The 18072-nt window shown below is 45.4% G+C and overlaps 2 long non-coding RNA genes across 3 annotated transcripts in view; one reads left to right on the top strand and one right to left on the bottom strand.

Moving 5' to 3' along the window:
* The window catches only part of LOC137323071 (uncharacterized), a 494135-nt gene extending 493444 nt beyond the window's left edge, over positions 1-691 (bottom strand). For both annotated transcript variants that reach the window (XR_010963292.1, XR_010963290.1), the window contains exon 1: positions 415-691. This is a non-coding gene — a long non-coding RNA (uncharacterized lncRNA). The remainder of the gene's footprint in view (positions 1-414) is intronic.
* The window catches only part of LOC137323073 (uncharacterized), a 35892-nt gene extending 18176 nt beyond the window's left edge, over positions 1-17716 (top strand). The window contains exons 3-4 of the long non-coding RNA XR_010963293.1: positions 16124-16374; positions 16774-17716. This is a non-coding gene — a long non-coding RNA (uncharacterized lncRNA). The remainder of the gene's footprint in view (positions 1-16123; positions 16375-16773) is intronic.
* Positions 17717-18072: the final 356 nt, after the last annotated feature.

Genomic DNA, 18072 nt, shown 5'->3' with positions numbered 1-18072 from the left:
TTAAAAAATACTGAATATTTTCTTCTTACGAAGAAAGCAAGGTTGGATTACCTGTAAGTGTACCCATCAAGCCTGTCTCACTCCAATCACTGCAACCACTCAAGCAGTTAAAAACAGCACCCTTCACTGAAAGAATTGTACAATATTCTGAGGCCTGTGAGGGGCCATTGTGTTGCAGCAAATTTACCCAGTCAGACTTTACAGCATATTTTCAAGAGGTCCAGCTGAAAGAGGCCGCCTCAGCCTTGGGCACCCTGTAGGATGTTCAGCGACATACTGACTGCAGGGATATGTTGTTTAAGGGTGAGTATTTGGCAATGCAAACAGTAAGCTACATATAAAGCCAGTCAGTACAGAAACAGCAGACAACCTTCAATAAAGCATTGCTACAGAATGGAGAATTAGGACACTTACCTTCTGTTCCAAATGATTACTTGAGGTTCAATGCTGTTGAGAAAATGAACACAAAGATCCTTTCTTGCAAACTCTGGCCCCTTTAGAATCAATACACTCGAAAAACATCAAAGCAATTGGGGGGGAACATTTTGGGGCTTATTGTCTGGTCTGGATTGATCCTTTCCTCCCCCTCAGGGTGTGAGACATGGTACAGCCCTGCATTCATGCCAAGTAGCTTTCACACATGGCAAAGAACCTTCTCTCAAGCAATTGCTGACAAGCCACAAACAAGACGGCCTCTGCAGAATGCAAACTCACTCCTGACAGCCAGCCGAGCTCTTCAATCAGGCTCCAGGCTGCTCAACTGCCATTCATTGGGGGGGAGGGGCAACGCTGTTCATCCAGTCGGTTTGGACCTCAGGGCTGTCAAAAAGGGACTATTTGAAGAGAAGCTGAAGGAAAAAAATAATGAAAGGGAGGGATCATTTTAAAGCATGCAACTACAGACCCCCCCCCCCTACAACCCTCTCCCAGTTTAAGAAACTAAATTGACTCAGAAGGATCATATGCAACACTTAGGAGGCTGGGGGTTGGGCAGAGCCTGCCTTTTCTGAAGTGAATTAACAGCACTTATCAAACAGCTAAATCAAATAAATGATCAGGGTGGAAATCTGGGAACATTCTTGAGTTCGCAGCTTTTCATTCAAATACAACCGTTGTTTGATAAGGGAAATAAATGAGTTGTTTAAATGAAAGGATGGTTTTTTTAAAAAAAGGAGAGATGGGGTGGAGCATAAGGTCTCAACTGAAAATCATTTCAGAGGCACAGGCTGAGCCAAAGTATAAAAAGGAAAGGAGGATTTAGTGGGGTTTCTACACTGCTAATTTCCCTTGCTCACTTCCAGATCACAAAGCATGTGTCGATCATTTCTAAAAACATTAAATCGCATGGGAAGTGTCCCCGGTGTGCCAGTGTGAAGATAATTATCAGGCTGAGGAGAATGGGAAATTAAGAAAGATTCAAGAATTTCAGCAACTCCAGACATCAATTTTGCGGAGGCCCTCCCCCGGTGGAAAAATAAACATGCTAATGTGGCTCCTGGTGGAGGATGGGAATCCAATTCTCTTCAGAGGAAACATTTGCACAGTCTAGTTATTTAAGGTGAATACTTAATGAGGCTCTGAACAAATAATGTGAATTAGTTCTTTCACGATGCATCAAAAACAATTTGTAGCACTGATTCTTTGACCCTTTGTGCTGTTTAGTTTACATTTTAAGTACTGTTAAAATAAACCACTACTGTACCTCCAGAAATAGACCTAAAAGATAGCACACTGAGTATTAATTCAATGCTTCCATCTTCCAATCCTCAAAGTCCTTTGTTTCAAGAAATGATAACGATGGGGAGCTGAGCACAATATCCACACACCATGCTGTCTCACAGGTAAAATCAAAAAATCAGAGGCACAGGGATTTAAAATGGTGAACTGTTTCTGTGACAGCCTCAACACAGCTTTCAAAACTAGAGGACAAAAGCCAACCCTCCCAAAATTCTTGCTGCCTCCAGTCCATCCCCCATCTTCTCAGATGTGCCCTAATGATATGCACATAGGCTGATAATGGCTTGGGAGAGGAAATGCCACTCTTGAGGGATTATTCTCCCAAAGCCATTTTTTAGATGAAAGGCCCCAATGCAGCTGCAACATGAGAAGGAAAAATGGTACTTTGGGATTGAGTAGCCAAATATAAACCTGCAGGTAGTAAGCAAAGACTGTAGTGATTATATATGGATATATAGCAAAACATATATGAATATATTGTGTATATTGTGGTGAGGGAGCAAAATAAGAAATCATAGAATTTACCTCAAGGAATGTGGTTTCTGTAGGTTTAGAACATATTAAGGGGGCATTTTCTTTGTGAAAAAAGTGTTTGACAAACTTGTTTATTTGCAAATAAATAATAAGATTCATTTAAACTCGTCACAATGTCACTTGCAAATTGTATCATGACGGCTGTGCTGGCTCTTTCATCTGCTCGTTGAGAAAAGATTTGTCAAACTCTTTCTCATGAAACTGGGGCTCCTTTAAGGTGTTCTCCTGCTTACTATCCATTGGATCCTGCTAGAGAGTGTGCACATCAGATGAGGACAGGATCTGTGATGCCCATACAGTCAAATGACTTACCCCATGGACGTTTTCCATAGATCAAGAGCAGGAACCAAGGCTAATTTTTTTCTCCTCTTCCATAGCCCAGGAATGTAGAGGCCAGTTATAGTGTCCCTACTGACATTCCAACTGAAATCAGTTAATGCAGCATCAACCTTGGAACCTTGTTTATCTGTATGGTTCAGTACCACCCTGAGAGAGAGAGTTCTTGCATTTATATAACACCTTTCACGACCTCAGGACATTCCACAGTGCTTCACCGTTAGTGAATTACCTTTTGAACTGTAGTCACTGCAATAATGTAGAGGAATGGGGCAGCCAATTTGCACACAGCAACGTCCCACAGACAGCAATGTGATAAAGACCGGATAATCCATTTTTGATGGCACTAGTTGAGGAAGGAATGTTGATCAGGGCACCAGGAGGACTCCCCTACTCTTCCTTGAATAGTGCCATGGGATATTTCACCACCTGATAGGGCAAAAGGGGTCTCAGTTTAACTTCAAATCTGAAAGACAGCACAGCACTCCCTCAATGCTGCACTGGAGTGTCACCCTGGATTATGTGCTCATGTCTCTGGATTGGGGCTTGAACTTGCAGCCTTCTGACTCAGAGGTAAGAGTACCACCACTGAGCTATGAATTTACCAACTGAACTATCAGGTTGGGGAGGAGGATCAAGTGATAATATCTGTGCAAATCCTCTTGTCAAACCATAACCATTCACTATACCTTGGCAGACCAGAACAGTGCACTAAATAACAATCTATCTATACACTGCACAATGCTAGCTTGAGGTGTGACAACCTTGTGTTCTTACTTTGGTTTGACTGCACTATTTGTTCCCATTTTCAAACCGTGCTCTCACAAGGCAACAAGACGAGTCAGAGATCCATGGCAGAGTGGTGGGAGGCAGGTTGATCCCAGTAAATTTGTTCCCAATGTCAGCTTTGGTGCCCGTTGACCTTCCTCACTGGGGCAGACAGAAATTCAGAGGTTGAGGCACCACTAAGTGCTGTTATGTACATCCTGGCAACTGGTTTCAAAGCACTGGTACAGAGCTGGGAACATGTTACATATCTCCACAGAAAGGGGGAGAGGAGGAACACAGAAATAACTTAACATGCAGAATAATAAATAATATTCACGTGCAGTATTTTGGGCAGTGGAAGCGGGGGAGGGATGGTGATGGGATGGGAAAAATTACACCAAAGGACAGGAAGGTAAATTTTGTAAGACTCAGCTGCCAGCATGCAAACTCACTCAGCAGGAATGCTGAGGTTGGGAGTTTTATTAATTGACTTTCCATGCCTCATTTTTCAGTCTGTGCTCCTGTTGAGTGAGACTCCACACCAGGAGCAGAGTCTCACAAAATTTTAACAAACTCAATTCAAGATGATGCGTGCATGCCATTTTGCTTCCAAAGTTTTTGCACACTCTCTAATGGGAATGAAAGGAAATTACAATGCACCTGTAATAATGCTGCTTTCACACTTTTCAAACATCTGTGCAGATGTTGAGTGCACAAAGCTTTGCAAAAATATCAGAACAAAGAATTAAGTACGTTTGACAGATTGGGGCTTTGAAGTCCTGATTGCCAGTGGTACTAATTTTCAGTACGGTGGAGGGCTCCACAAAACAGATACCCAAATAAATTGACTTGGGGTCAACCATTCAGAGGCCCTGGGAGAAAACAGATAAATAAGGAAAGAGTTTCACCCTGTCCTAATAGGGACATGCAGAACATATCTGGGTGATTCATTTCAGTGTGCTCTTGAATGATATAAATGCAATATCCCGCAGTGAAATTAATGAAAGAACTTGCACTTATATAGTGTCTCATTACGTTCTCAGGATGTCTCTATCTGTAACATCCTCAAAGAAATCAAAGAGGTTTATCAGGCAGGAAACTTTCTAAATCCATGCTGGCTGTTTCTTATTAGGTTGCTGCCTCATAGGTTGTCCTTCAACCTGCCCTACAGAGTAGGCACTATTGTCTTTTCTGTTATTGATGGGTCTGCAGTTGCTGGGGTCAGTTTCATTGTCCTTTTTAAAATCGACCCCCATGTTTGCCTGTTTCTAGTTCTGTGGAACATCATCAGTGGTTATTGATTCTCTCACCACAAACACCAGTGCTCCACACATTTCCTACTTGGTCTCCTTTCGCACCCGATAGCTGCTTTTACATTACAGCCTACATCTTGGGAGCTAACTTTCTGACATTGCAACGTGCAGTTGGTCTTCTTGTAAACTGGCTGCACTGTGAGGACCCAACATGGCTGAGACATTTTGCCCAGTGTATGCAACATTATGACATCACTACGAGGATACTGGGATAGTTCGTGCGTGTGATGACATCACTGCTGAAATTCAGTCACAATAAGACCAGCAACAGCCAGGGAAGTCCCAGTGAAAAACAGCTTACATCTCCATCATTCTGTAGAATGAGTCACAAACTGTAGAAATACAGGGGCCTGTCAGTGCGAACTGCACGGTGTGCGGACTACACAGTGTGCTGCTGAGAGTTTGGTAAGTGTGGGACTTTAAGGGTTAATCTCTTTAAATCCAGTGCATATTGCTTCAACTGTTTAAGTTCAATTTAAAAGTTTAAATTTTTAAGTTTCTGTCAGGCTTCAGCAGAGAGAGCTGCTGTAGCAAGTTAATTGGTTAGCTAGATTAAACTGGTACCTGAAGGTGGGGCAGGCCTGACTTATCTGAGTCACAAACTGTAGAAATACAGGGGCCTGTCAGTGCGAACTACACAGTGTGAGCTGCTGAGAGTTTGGTGAGTGTGGGAGTTGGGGGAAGTGGGGGAAGGAGGTGCTGCTTTGCCTTGCTTTTCCGAACTTTTCCCGCAGGGCGGCAGTGGACCTGAGAGTAGAAGACTGAGATTGGGGATTAAAAGCAGCAGCAGACCTGCAACAAGAGACAACTACTGTGCGACATCACAGGTGAGGCAGGAGAGTCCGAGAGGTGAGCAGAGTATAAAAGGGGAGACCTAGAGCGGGAAGAGAGGCTAAGAGTCTAAGGCAAGGCATGGCAGCACAGCTCGCACCCGTGATATGCTCCTCCTGCACTATGTGGGAAGTCATGGACACTACCAGTGTCCCTGGCGACCATGTGTGCAGGAAGTGTGTCCAGCTGCAGCTACTGGCTAACCGTCTTTCGGAGCTGGAGCTGCGGGTGGATTCACTGTGGAGCATCCGCGATGCTGAGACTATCGTGGATAGCACGTTCAGTGAGGTGGTCACGCCGCAGGTAAAGAATACGCAGGCAGAAAGGAAATGGGTGACCGCCAGGCTGAGTAAAAGGACTAGGCACGTAGAGCAGGAGTCCCCTGGGGCCATCTCCCTCTCAAACAGATATTCTGCTTTGGATACTGTTGGGGGAGATGGCTTATCAGGGGAAAGCAGTAAGAGCCAGGTTCTGCTGCACAGGAGGGGAGGAAGAAGAGTGGCAGGGCTATAGTGATAGGGGATTCAATTGTAAGGGGAACAGATAGGCGTTTCTGCGGCCGCAAACGTGACTCCAGGATGGTATGTTGCCTCCCTGGTGCTAGGGTCAAGGATGTCACGGAGCGGCTACAGGGCATTCTGGAGGGGGAGGGTGAACAGCCAGTAGTTGTGGTCCATATTGGTACCAACGACATAGGTAAAAAAAGGGATGAGGTCCTGCAAGGTGAATTTAAGGAGTTAGGAGATAAATTAAAAAGCAGGACTTCAAAGGTAGTGATCTCAGGAATACTACCGGTGCCACGTGCTAGTGAGTATAGGAACAGGAGAATAGACAGGATGAATGCGTGGCTGCAGGGATGGTGTAGGAGGGAGGGATTTAGATTCCTGGGACATTGGGACCGGTTCTGGGGAAGGTGGGACCTGTACAAGCGTGATGGGTTACACCCGAGCAGGACCGGGACCAATGTCCTCGCGGGGGTGTTTGCTAGTGCTGTTGGGGAAGGTTTAAACTAGAGCGGCAGGGGGATTGGAACCTGAGCGGGGAGTCAGAAGGGAATAAAGTTGAGAGCAGCAAGAGAGGGGAAGACCCAGGGGAAATCTACAATACAAATAGTACAAACAGTTGTTCAAGAACAAGTGAAAGGGAAAAGCATAGAGCAGCAGAAAGAAAGTGTACTTTAGGTACTTCAGGCACGACAGATAAAATGAAAACTAGAAGGCGTAAGGCGATTAACCCAGCATCAAAGCTGTGGCAGGGGGTTGGGAACCTGAGCAGGGAGACAGAGGAAAGCGTATCAGGAAGGGACAGAAGGTATGGAGTAAAAGGTAAAGTGTTAAAAAAGGAAAAAGCAGGAACTAAGTGTCACAAAACATATTTTAAAGTTCTTTATCTGAATGCACGTAGCATTCGTAACAAATGGACGAGTTAACGGCACAAATAATGACGTATCGGTATGATCTTGTGGCCATTACAGAAACATGGCTGCAGGGTGACAATGACTGGGAATTAAATATGCCAGGGTATTTAACAATCAGGAAGGACAGGCAGGAAGGAACGGGAGGTAGGGTGGCTATGTTAATAAGGGAAGGAATCACTGTAATACAGAGAAAAGATATTGGGACAAAGGATCAGGATAATGAAACAGTTTGGGTAGAGATAAGGAATAATAAGGGGCAAAAAACCTCCTAATAGTTGCAACTCTGCTGGAAGAAATATTAATCAGGAAATAGTCGGGGCATGTAATAAGGGAACAGATATAATTATGGGGGATTTTAACTATCATATTAATTGGACAAATCAAATTGGGCAGGGTAGCCTTAAGAAACAGTTTATTGAGTGTATTAGGAATGGATTTCGTGAGCAGTATGTAACTGAACCTACAAGGGGGCAAGCAACCTTGGATCTGGTCCTGTGTAATGAGCCAGGATTAATTAATAATGTCCTAGTTAAGGATCCCCTTGGAATGAGTGACCATAACATGGTTACATTCCATATCCAATTAGAGGGTGAGAAGGTTGGTTCTCAAACAAGCGTACTGAGCTTGAATAAAGGAGACTATGATGGTATGAGAGCGGAATTGATTAAAGTGGACTGGGAAAATAGTTTAAAGGGTAAGACGGTACATGAACAGTGGTGTTCATTTAAGGAGTTATTTTACAACTTTCAAAAAATATATAATCCACTGAAGAAAAAAGGGTGTAAAAGAAATGACAGCCATCCATGGCTAAGTAAAGAAATTAAGGATAGTATCTGACTAAAAACAAGGACATATAAGGTAGCCAAACTTAGTGGGAGGATAGAAGATTGGGAAGTCTTCAAAAGACAGCAAAAAGTAACGAAAGGATTGATTAAGAAAGGGAAGATAGATTATGAAAATAAATTAGCAAAAAATATAAAAACAGATAGCAAGAGTTTCTACAGCTATATAAAAAGAAAAAGGGTGGCTAAGGCAAACGTAGGTCCCTTAGAGGATGAGACCGGGAAATTAATGGTGGGAAACATGGAGATGGCAAAAATGCTGAACAAATATTTTGTTTCAGTCTTTACGGTAGAGGACACTAAGAATATCCCAACACTGGACAAACAGGGGGCTCGAGGGGGGGAGGAGCTAAATACGATTAAAATCACTAAGGAATTGGTACTCAGTAAATTAATGGGACTCAAGGCGGATAAATCCCCTGGACCTGATGGCTTACATCCTAGGGTCTTGAGGGAAGTGGCAGTAGGGATTGTGGATGCTTTGGTAATAATTTTCCAAAATTCTCTGGACTCGGCAAAGGTCCCGGCAGATTGGAAAACTGCCAATGTAACACCCTTATGTAAAAAGGGTAGTAGGCAGAAGGCTGGAAATTATAGACCAGTTCGCCTAACATCTGTGGTGGGTAAAATTTTGGAGTCTATTATTAAGCGGAACATTTGGATAAACATAATTTAATAGGACCAAGTCAGCATGGCTTTACGAAGGGGAAGTCATGTCTGACAAATTTGCTTGAGTTCTTTGAGGATATAATGTACAGGGTGGATAAAGGGGAACCAGTGGACGTAGTGTATTTGGAGTTCCAGAAGGCATTCGACAAGGTGCCACATAAAAGATTATTGCTCAAGATAAAGAATCACTGGATTGGGGGTAATATTCAGGCATGGGTGGAGGATTGGTTATCTAACAGGAAGCAGAGAGTTGGGATAAATGGTACATTCTCGGACTGGCAACCTGTAGCCAGTGGTGTTCCGCAGGGGTCGGTGCTGGGTCCCCAACTCTTTACAATCTATATTAACGATTTGGAGGAGGGGACCAAGCGTAACATATCAAAGTTTGCAGATGATACAAAGATGGGAGGGAAAGTAGAGAGTGAGGAGGACATAAAAAACCTACAAGGGGATATAGACAGGCTGGGTGAGTGGGCGGAGATTTGGCAGATGCAATACAATATTGGAAAATGTGAGGTTATGCACTTTGGCAGGAAAAATCGGAGAGAAAGTTATTATCTTAATGGCGAGAAACTGGAAAGTACTGCAGTACAAAGGGATCTGGGGGTCCCAGTGCAAGAAAATCAAAAAGTTAGTTTGCAGGTGCAGCAGGTGATCAAGAAGGCCAACGGAATGTTGGCTTTTATTGCTAGGGGGATAGAATATAAAAACAGGGAGGTATTGCTGCAGTTATATAAGGTATTGGTGAGACCGCATCTGGAATACTGCATACAGATTTGGTCTCCATACTTAAGAAAAGACATACTTGCTCTCGAGGCAGTACAAAGAAGGTTCACTCGGTTAATCCCGGGGATGAGGGGGTGGACATATGAGGAGAGGTTGAGTAGATTGGGACTCTACTCATTGGAGTTCAGAAGAATGAGAGGCGATCTTATTGAAACATATAAGATTGTGAAGGGGCTTGATCGGGTGGATGTGGTAAGGATGTTCCCAAGGATGGGTGAAACTAGAACTTGGGGGCATAATCTTCGAATAAGGGGCTGCTCTTTCTAAACTGAGATGAGGAGAAACTTCTTCACTCAGAGGGTAGTAGGTCTGTGAAATTTGCTGCCCCAGGAAGCTGTGGAAGCGACATCATTAAATAAATTTAAAACAGAAATAGACAGTTTCCGAGAAGTAAAGGGAATTAGGGGTTACGGGGAGCGGGCAGGAAATTGGACATGAATTTAGATTTGAGGTTAGGATCAGATCAGCCATGATCTTATTGAATGGCGGAACAGGCTCGAGGGGCCGATTGGCCTACTTCTGCTCCTATTTCTTATGTTCTAATTCTCAAAAATTCCAGCAGGTTTACCTTGATATCATTTTTGGCGCTGGCAACCAAAGAGGAATACAACAGTGTCTTGAGATAGACATCAACTGCCCAGGCTATTTGTTAATTGTTAAGTTGCTCTAATTTAGCAAGTTCAGATGTCAACCATGGCTCAGCAGTAGCACTCTTGCCTATGAGTCAGAAGGTTGTGGGCTCAAGTCCCATTCCAGATACTTGAACGCATATAATCTAGGCTAACACTTCAGAGCAGTGCTGAGGGAGTGCTGTACTGTCAGAGATGCTGTCTTTTGGATGCAATGTTAAACCGAGGTCCCATCTGCTTTCTCAGGTGGATGTAAAAGATCCCATGGCACTATTTGAAGAAGAGCAGGGGAGTTTGCCCCGTGTCCTGGACAAATTTTATTCCTCAATCAACATCACTAAAAGAACAGATTATCTGATCATTATCTCATTGTTGTTTGTGGGATCTTGCTGTGCACAAATTGGCTGCTGCGTTTCTCTACATTACAACATTGATTACACTTCAAAATTACTTCATTGACTGTAAAGCACTTTAGAACATCCTGAGATCATGAAAGGTACTATATAAATTCTTCCTTCCTTCTGTTTATCTTTTTTTCTTTCTTTCCAAAATCCTCCAGGACAGATGAATTGAATCTTTTGCTGCTCAAGTGTGAACCATGGAGCATTGAGGGCCACAATAGGGCTAGAAATTGTTATGTGTTGCACCGTTTTTCAAGAGAAAATGGATGCAAAGCATACCAATTTCATAGTGGAACAATCTGTGCAGGCATTGTTACCACTGCTAAATTCATGGACACCATTTTTTAGGTATTCTGGGAGGATACCTGAACCAAGTGTTTGGCCCCTTTTGCCATGGAAACGGAGGCGAGTTGCAGCTGACCCTCATTTGGACCTTTAAACCAGTGATTGGCATGTGAAGAAAAGGTGAGTTTTTGCAGCAGGGCAATCAGTTCTCTCAGACAAACCTTTGGCTGAAAGTTCTTTGTGTTTAGATTGAGATTTCTTTGCTAACACTGAGAATTCTTGTGTTCAGACAAATTTACCTACATTTTGGACCCCCTCAAACTGACAACATCAGAATGGGGGGGGTGCAATGGATTTATTTTATAGTACATCTGAGGAGGAGACACATCACCATCCATGGCAGGCAAGGCGTGCAGTTCTGTGAGTTGCAGGTGCACAAGACAGAGGTGCGCCACAAGGACCTGCAGAAGAGCAGAGAGGGGACCAACGGAGGGGCCGAGGTCGCAGGAGGCACTACCCCCATGAAAGGGTGTACAGGCAAAGGCTGAACTTCCTGGACCTCTCTGAGGAGCAGTGCCTACGCAGGCTTAAATTGAGTCATCAGGTGGTCGCAGACATCTGCACATTCCTTCATGCAGAGCTGCTCCCGGCTGGTTCTGGTGGCCACGCATTGCCCGTCAACAGTTAAAGCCACCACTGCCCTCAATTTCTTCGCCTCCAGATCCTTCTGGCGACATCTCCAGAGTCTCTCAGTTGTCTGCACATAAGTGTATATGATAGGTCACGGATGGCTTGTTTGCCACGTCAACTTCCCCCACGACGACACCAGCCAGACTGAGAGGGCAGCGGGTGTCAACTTTCTGGCTGGCTTCCCACGCTTGCAGGGTGCAATTGATTACACACACATATCAATACAAGGACCTCCACATGAGCCCGGACTGTTCATCAACCAAAAGTGATATCATTCCATCAATGGGCAGCTGGTTTGCGACCACTGGAGGTGGTTTCTGCAGGTGTGTGCCAGATTCCCTGGCAGCTGCCATGATTCCTTCCGCAAGTCCAACACCCTGGCCCACTTCCATGCACAATACATACTTAAGGGGTGGCTCCTTAGAGACAAGGGATACCCCCTGCAAACATGGCTCATGACAGCTGTGGGAAACCCCACCCCAATGCGCTCATGAAGCATCCTCATCTGCCGGCAACATTGAAAAGATGATAAGAATGAGGAGGAGGAGGAGGATGATGATGAGGATGAGGACGAAGATGGGGAAACCATCGCCAGAGCAGCAGCGCACCTGCTGCTCATGATGCCAGGGATTCCCTCACATCTAACAGGTTCTCACAATGCGATCTGCAAACTGAAGACGGTGAACTACTCAGAACATGTCTTGGCATTCAGGGTGGAGCATGTGGAAGGGCGCTGTCACAAAAGGGATTCAAGAATGGACAAGGCGTGGCAGTGGTGGTGGGAATTATAACATTTAACGTGCATTTTACAAAAAACAAATATAAATGAAAAATATGACATTCTATCAGACACCCTTGTGCATACCTTTGGTGATTACAAAACCTTAGCCTTCCTTTTCCTACCACTTCTACATGGTACATCACCTGTGGCTTCAGCAGAGGTAGTGGCAGGTTGCTCAGATTCATGCCCTGACTGCTGACCTCTGGGTTTTGGAGCCCGTGAGGACCCCGCCAAAGACTGCTCCACATGTAGCTGTGCTCAGCCATTGGGAGAGGAGGCAGCATTGCTGGTTGGGGGGGAGGGGCAACGGGTGAGATGTGGGAGCACTTTGATTGGAGTCCCCGTATCCATGACCCCTCTCCCGGGCTAGCGTAACATCACTCCCACCATTCTGCTGGACAGCAGGCTGATGAGGAGATGTGGCGCTTTATAAGACCACAGTTAAAATTTCAGTCTGCCTGTTTAAGGTAGCAGACATGTTGGCATCCAGAATCTACATGGCCGTTGCCATGGCCTGCATGGACTCATTTGAGAGCCGTGCTTGAAGCTCAATGGAGGCGGCCACTCTGTCCATTGAAGACATTCCCGCATTTACCTGCGCCACCAATCCACTAATGATGGAGTTGGACTCCTCCATCCTATCTGCTATTGTGGAGAGTGTGCATGAAATCTTTTCCATTACCTCGCAAAAGTGGAGCTGTACCTTTATCATTCTTACTCTCAACAATGTCCCCCGGGGTTCATCATCCGTGTCCAGCTGAGCAGAGCTTGGAGAGGAATGTGCCCCCCGATGCGGGGTCTCTGCAGCTGCCCCTGCCTCCAGTGTCTGCTTATGCTCTCTTGTGAGTGTTGAATCACCAGGTGACAACCCAACTATCTGTCTAACAGGACCCACCGAAGTGCGAGTATCTGTGCTGGTGCATGACTGGATATAATGTGACGGTGCGGCCTTAGAGGAATTGAACTCCTCTGAAGAATTGCCTTCTTCCATGGCGCCTACCTCCTCATCAATCCTTGAAGCCTCTGGAAGAGAACATAAAGCAAAATTAAAAAGTCATCGCAGAAGTTAGTTTCCAATGAGCATACTGAGGTGTGCAACAGATCAATCCGTGATAATATCAATTCATGATGTGTGTGAAGGATGTTAAAGTTTTGTCACAGCCGTTTGCGGGTTGCCTGTCTCACCATCTCCGAAGGCCAGGCATTCAACCGTGTGACTGATGTCCAACACCTCCTCCTCCGCATCTGTCAGGGGTACTATTTGTGGTGGCCCCCTCCAGTCCTACTCCTCTCCCGTGCATTTTGCGCTCCCTTCTCTTACAAGGGGAGAAAGAACAGGGGGTGATTTTAAACCCCAAGAACGGGTGGGTTGGGGACAGGTGGGAGTTGAAAATACTGTTTTTTGGGTCGCAACCGCAACCCGGTTTTAATTCCGGGGTTAATGTCAGCGCGTAAAAGTACAGGCTTCCCACTGGGAATGCAATCTCCAAACATTTTGCAGTTGCGACCCAAAAAACAACTATTTTCAACTCACCGCCCTCAGCCCACCCGTTCTAGGGGTTTAAAATCATCCCCCAGACGTCTGAGTGAGTGAAGATGACGTCTCACCCAATGGATGCATTGCTTTGGGTGAGGCTGACTATGAAGCAGATGCATCAGAGGGTGAGTATCAGATAGATTCATGACATTGCATCAGGTTTGGGGTGAGTGGGAGTGGTGGATTCACAAATGGGGAGGTGAGGAAGTGCACAGAAAGTGAAGGTAAGTTGATGCCAAGACTTAAGTGGCTGTGAGGAGTGATGTGAAGGAGAATGCTTGGCAAGGCAGAGTGAGGGGGGATAATGTACACCACAAGATTTAGATGAATCAGTAACCTGGTTAGGTCATTAAAGCACTTCCTTCATTGCACCCATGACCTTGCCACCGTGCTCCTGCTGCTAATCTCCTCTGCCACCTCCAGCCAGGTCTTCTTGGTGGCAGAAGGAGGGCGCTTCCTCCGGTCAGCCGGGTATAGTATTTCCCTCCTGCTCCTGACACCAACCAATAGCAATTCAAGAGACGAGTCGCTAAAACAGGGTGCTGCTTTCGACATTTGATGCTACATTTTTCGATTTTCCTCCTTTCTCCTTCAAAATCCATGGTTACAATGGCCCTTTAAATATTCCAGTTCACAGCACGTCATTTGGGTGCGCAGTATGCCCGCTGTGCAGCTTGGAGACGCGAAACCCAGAAGTAACATTAAGCGCCTTCAAATTAGCCATGATCATTCGAGCCGACGGCAGAAAGGTTTTCCAGGTTTCCCACGCAACGACTCACCCACCCGCCGACTTCCCGCCACCATTTTAAAATCATGCCCCAGATTTCTGCTTGTATTCTCCACCTTCCTCCCCAACATCAGAGGCCGATCTTTTAATTGTTATATCGTGATGTTTCAAACTTTAATCCAAAACCCCACCTTCAAAAGCTTTCTAAAATCCTAGCTCCTTGAACATACCTTTGGTTTCTCCCTGTATTCTATTCCTTTCTGCCCTCGCCCTTTTCATCCTTTACATGAGGAATGATGTTTCTCCTGGACATAGACAATCCAAATCCAAGGACAGACTATGGCCTAGAGCATAGGACAGAATAGCTTCGGGAGACAGCGTTGACATATCAAAGAAAGTTCAACAACTTGAAAAATCGATTGAGCAGGAAAAACATGTGCACTTTCCAGCAGGGTGTGAAAACGGAAAGCACACAGATTTTTTTTGTCAGCTAGTATCAGGCCAACTGAGATTTGTTCTTTGATATTGAAACTGAAAGTGTACATCATAACTAACTCCCCCCTCTCCCCTTTCCAGACTGGGCTCCTCAGAGTAGCTATCAGCCTCCACCTTTAAGTGCTTCCAATATCAGTTGCACACTGGAAACAACCAAGGGAGAACATGCACTTACATCACACCTCATCACACCACATAAATAATGAGTTACTTTTAAAATGCGGTCAGTCAATAGCAGCCAATTTACAAAAAGCAACATCGCACAAGCAACAAATGAGATGAATGAATAGTTAATCCTTCCTCAAAAGATACACACCTGATACATCATAACCAATCGTTTCCCTTTACCGACCTGCTGTATATTTCCTGCATTTGCAGGTTTTCCCTTTTATTTTTCTATTTTTTTTGGTGGCATTGGTTGAGGGAAGAATGTTAACCACAACACCTTTCTCAAATTTGCTAAATTTGCCCTTCTATGTTTTTGACCTGTTCATCAGAAGCAACAAATATGGCTTTCACAGTGCTTATTTAAGTCAAGTAAATCAGATGCATCTCAGTTACCAAGGGCAGGCAAAGTAAAGGTAACGGCAGAACAGCCAAATCGACACCAACCACCTGCATTTTAAGCGGGCCTTCAGGTGGCATCTGGAAACAGCACGAAAATAGGTTAAAAAAGGCACATGTAAGCATCTAGAGGAAGCATGTTGTGAAGAATGTGTAGGTTGATTGTGTGCACGTGTGTGTAATCACTGTCATAAAATAATGTGCACTGACGCAGTGTTTTGTTATTAATGGAGGTTAGAGTCATACAAGAAAGGGGGCACTGATGAGGTGCTGACGTCTTCAGTCAGGTGATGATGATTGGAACAGTCATAGAGGAGCAAAAAGGGCTGATGTGTTATCATGTGCTAGGATGGGTTAGTGGTTTGAGGGAATGTCCATTTATTGGCAAGGTGGTAGTAAAGGGAAGTAAGACTCAGGTGCCAAAGGTAGACTTTGTTCCACAGAAGAGAAGCCTTCAGTAATGACATGTGCTGTGATGCCTGTGGCTCCATCCTGTGTTGCTCCTCCCCCCTCCATGACAATGGCATACAAGGGTAAATAAAGGGAATGCCATATCTGTTCCTGAGAAGCCCTGATTGTGGATAGAGGGCGGGGGTCCGAAAATTTGTTGGTGGTCTGGCCCTGTGAGAGGCAGTCAGAAGCAAGTCCAGGGGCATGATTTTTACCTGGAGCCAGGAAGAGACTGGGCAGGTAGATTTTCGTGTGGGGAACCCGGAAGTGAAATGAGCGCACCGGAATCTGCGATCGCAACTCAATTGAAGGCAATTACTTTTGCTTCCAGGTTTTGCATCTCCAAGCTGCTCGGCAGGCACATGAATTTTAAAGGCCCAATGCAAGGATGGATTTTGGAGGAGAAAGGAGGAAATAAAGCTATGGATTCAAAGAGAGCAAGGGCAGCACCCAGGTTCATGGATGCTTCATTTGCAGTACTGCTGGGTGCAGTGAGAACCAGGAGGGAGCTAACGTACCAGCAATGGGAGGAAGAAATCTGGTTCTGTCACCAAGGCGGCGTGACTGAAGGTGGCAGAAAAGGTGAGCAGCAGGAGCACAGTGCCCAGGTCTTGGCTGCAGTACAGGTACCGCTTTAATGACCTAACCAGGTCAGGAAAAGGGAATACAGTTGCTGATTCATCCACATCCTGTGGTGTACAACACCCGCACTCTCATTCTGTCTTGGCAAGTGTACTCTATCACATTACTCTTAACACTCACTTCAGTTTCAGCAGCACTATCCTTCACTTTCTATGCATTTCCTCGCTTTCCCATTTATGCACCCACCACTGCCGCTCACCCCAATCCTTATGCAATGTACTTCTGATAGTCACCCTCTGATGCATCTGTCTGATAGTTAGCCTCGCCCAATGCACTGCACCAATCGGGTGAATATGTCATCTCTAGTCACTCACATGTCTGTTATTTCACCCCTTGTAGGAGAAGAGAGTGCAAAATGCAATGGAGAGGGTGAGGACTGGAGGTGGCCTTCCACAAATAGTCCAGCTGACAGATGCAGAGGAGGAGGCCACGGAGATAAATGGGACAGCTGCATCCCTATCTATCGGAGATGGAGAGACTGCGGACCCGCATATGCCCGGTGACAGACTTTAAACATATTTCACACATATGATGATGATTTTATTTCATCAATGACTGAACTATTAGAAACCTGAGGTGACTGGCAAGATTGGTACTTTTATATGACTAATTCATTTTTTTTTTATATTCGTTCATGGGATGTAGGTGTCTCTGGCAAGGCCAGCGTTCATTTGCCCATCCCTAAATGCCCTTGAGAAGGTGGTGGTGAGCCGCCTTCTTGAACCGCTGCAGTCTGTGTGTTAACTTTCTGTTGTCTTCCATGGCCGTCACATGTAGAAGAAGAATGTACGGAGATGGATGATATCAATTCCTCTCAGGACTTCATTCTTTCTGAGGGTGCATCGTCACAGTACATACAGCCATGCACCAGCGCAGATACTGGTACTTTGGTGGGTCCTGTTAGTCTGTTAGTTGGGTTGTCACCTGGTGATTCACAACTTACAAGTGTGAAGGAGCAGACACTGGTGGCAGAGGCAGCTGTGGAGAGTCCACGTTGGAGGGTGCACTCCTCACTCCTCTCCAAGGTCTGCTCAGCTGGGCGCAGATGCTGAACCCCGAGGGCCATTGTTGAGAATGAGAACGATAGCTGCAACCTTTGCGAGGTACTGAAAAATGTGCCATGTGCACACTCCACAATAACGGAGATGATGCAGAAGTCCAACTCCAACATTTATTGGATTGAGGTCGCAGGCAATTGCGAGAATGTCTGCCATGGAGAGGGTGGCCACCTCCATGGAGGGATATGGGGATCGGGCAGGAAAGTGTAGTTGGAGTTGACGATCAGCCATGGTCTGATTGAATGGCGGGGCAGGCTCGAGAGGCCATATGGCCTACTCCTGCTCCTATTTCTTATGTTCTTATGTTTCTTATGTTCTTATGGAGCTTCAAGCATGGCTCGCAAATGAGTCTGTGCAGGCCATGTCCATGGCCATGCAGGAGATGACTGCTACCTTCAACAGGAGGGCAGATACTTTATCCATGGCCTTACGATGCATCACAGATGTACACCAAGCTGCTGTCTAACAGAGTGGTGGGAGTGATATGCACTAGGGGAGTAGAATATAAAAACAGGGAGGTATTGCTGCAGTTATATAAGGTATTGGTGAGACCGCACCTGGAATACTGCATACAGTTTTG

This window comes from Heptranchias perlo, chromosome 6 (assembly GCF_035084215.1).
Source record: "Heptranchias perlo isolate sHepPer1 chromosome 6, sHepPer1.hap1, whole genome shotgun sequence".
Lineage (NCBI taxonomy): Eukaryota > Metazoa > Chordata > Chondrichthyes > Hexanchiformes > Hexanchidae > Heptranchias > Heptranchias perlo.
The sequence above is the reverse complement of the archived record's forward strand: the minus strand, read 5'-3'. Positions and strand labels throughout refer to the sequence as shown.